Below are 3,031 nucleotides of genomic sequence, written 5' to 3'. Positions count from 1 at the left end.
AAATTATGCTAAGTGAAATAAGCCAGGCAGAGAAAGACAAATATCACATGATCTCGCTTACACGTGGAATCTAAAGAACTTAATAAACTGATGAACAGAATAGATTCAATGACATGGAAGCATGGATCAGACTGATGAATATCAGAGGGATGGAGGAGGGCAGGTGGGTGGAGGGGGAGAGAGTCACCAAAAAATTTATATGCATATATGCACAACCCAAGGACACGGACAATGGTGGGGAGAGGGGCTGGGGAGGGGGGTGGGACTGGGTGGAACGGGTCAGTGGGGAGAAAAAGGGACATCTGTAATATTTTAAACAAAAATAAAATTTAAAAATTAAAAAAAAAGACTCAAAGGAAGTAAATTCAATACCAAAAGATAAGTATCCATTTACTATGTGAGACATAGAGGACTGAGCTACTGTGCTCATTAGACTTTAATACTAAAAACCGTTTTATTATCTAATGTTCAATAGATTACTGCATTTTGGCAACATTTGAATATACTTTAAGACTTGAAATATTCTCAAGTCAGTAGAATAAAGGTACATTGTAATCATTTATACGTGACACATTGGAAATAAATGATTACTCCAATTGCATTATAACATTTGCCACCATATATTACAGAACCAGTAAAGTTTTGATAAGATGGTATCATTTGGGCCAAGGGTTTTTCCATCTTGGACATACGTTTGTTCAAATAGGGCAGATGGTGTTCTACAGAAACACTTTTACCACTTCAATTCATTTCTATGCTTACTTTTCCCTAGCATACTTTTCTCTGGGTCTATTCGTGCATAGCTAGACAAACACTGGGATGAACACGTGATGGGTACAATTGTTTCCTGGTCACTCTGCTTCACAATCTTCTGTTGTAAAATTTAAGTCTCTCTGTGCGGACAGATTTTGGGCATTATTTTTAGTTATATAACATGATCTCATAATTGACATGACTTAGAAAAACAAATAGAAGACTTCAGGGTATATAAGTACATCAGTCCTCTAGAAAGGCACACAGACCTTCACAATTTCAATTTCTCGAACTCTCGCATCTCATCTTGGGTAAAAGGTAATATATTCATGGACAATCTAATATGGCACCTTGTTCCGATATTTCTTTGCTAGAATAAGTTATAAACCATTTTTAAAATGTACATTATCTATTGTAAGTTTTGCATAAAGAAACAATTTAAAGAAGTGATGAGTCTCTGTTCGGATTTGAAGTTGAGGATGGGATCACAATGCCCCTAAATTTACAACAGGCACTATATAGAAATAAGGATTTGGAACAAGGGGGAGTTATGTTCATGTTCTCCATAAATGGGATATCCTAGATATCCTTTTATTTTCTTGACTCAATATATAATAGCCACTGTGTTAATATTTAACTTTAACTTAAAGGGCAAGGTTATCTTTTATAGGAAAAACATGTCTTGAGTAGCATACCATCTATTTTTGAAAATATTTGTATTACTTCAAAGGTTTAATTAATCTTCATCAACATTACTGTATTACCACCACTAATTCATTTTCCACTATCTTTTATTGTTCTTTTTATCATAAAAATAGTTTCTGATTTTCTGCATAATTAGTAATGTATAATAGGCTATTTTGTTTTATTAATTTTCTTCAATATACTTTTATTTCACCTGTGGTTTGGTTGGAGACAGTGTTTATAGCATATCAAGCTTTTGTTATTATGTCCTTCGGATAATATTCTTTCAAAGATACTAAGCTATCCACCTGGGTATCTATCTATCTGTCGAAGACCAGTTTCTGTGAATTTCCCTTAATCCTGTACTCTCAATGAAATCTGAAATATGAACAACACTAAGGTGCATCCTTGCTTATATCATAACATGACTGAATGTTTGGTAAGTAGTAGAGGGTATCAAAGTCTTCATCAAGAAATATATAATTTTCTCAGTTTTTACAAAACACAGTCCTGGGTTTAAACCAATGAGGCAAAATCAGCAGATAAGCAACAAGGGAAATACAATCAGTCACAACATGTACTTCACATGTTAGCGATTTAGTTATTGGCAGAAGAATCTTTTTTTTATCACCAGGAAAAGGTGCTACTCTACTGTTTCATCAAAACTGAGGGGCAAAATCGATCAGGGGAAAAAAGCTTTCACTCACTATTTACCTTACAGTTTGCATTATGTTTTTACTTAGAAGTCTATAACTGAGAAATAATCTGCTTTATTTTCTATACAACAGCAAAAAAACTGAGTTCATGTGTATGTACTGAATGACAAAAACCTTCCAGAGACCCCGATTAGGGTCATTTCCTTGAAAAAGATTATTTTGAGATTAAATAATTTTTACTAATTCAATTTCTCAATGTATCTGAAAATATTTCCCCTGAAGCTTCCTTAATTTGAATTTTCTCTACCCATTATCATTAATTTTCTAATACTAGGGCTACAACACCTCCACAAATCTCAAGCCAGAAACCTGACTGATTTTTCTACCTCCATTATAAAACCTGTCTCTGTTGCTTGAATTCTAACTTTTAATCACTTCTTTAAACTCTACCTGAACCATTACCCCATATGTCATTATGTAAGGCCCTATATTATTAACACAACCATCTAAATGGTCAGCCAGTGTCCATTTTGGTTCTTCTTACCTGGTGAATTATTTCATTTCCTATATGCTATCTCTCTCTCATGTTTGTTTCTTTGCAGGTTCCCCAAACCTCTCTTTATTTATTCTGTTTACTCTAACACAAGCTTTACCCTTTTCTTTACTTTAGTATTCCTGACACCCATTCTCTAGGCCTGTTTAAGATGTCCACTCTGTCTGCTTGAATGATGCTCTATTATTTCTGTGCCACAGCACTTATCTTTACTTGGCAATGTCCCCTCCAGGTCGCTAAGGTCCATGAGGTCGGGAAATGTGTTTTAATACTCTTTGTATCTGGTCTGCTTCACAAAGCTGTGGCTCCTGCTCAGGTCAATAAATGATGCGCAAGTGCAGGAATGAATGTGTTTCTCATCTGTCACATGTGCTTTCACAGGACT

This window comes from Miniopterus natalensis, chromosome 1 (assembly GCF_054644295.1).
Source record: "Miniopterus natalensis isolate mMinNat1 chromosome 1, mMinNat1.hap1, whole genome shotgun sequence".
NCBI lineage: Eukaryota > Metazoa > Chordata > Mammalia > Chiroptera > Miniopteridae > Miniopterus > Miniopterus natalensis.
The sequence above is the reverse complement of the archived record's forward strand: the minus strand, read 5'-3'. Positions refer to the sequence as shown.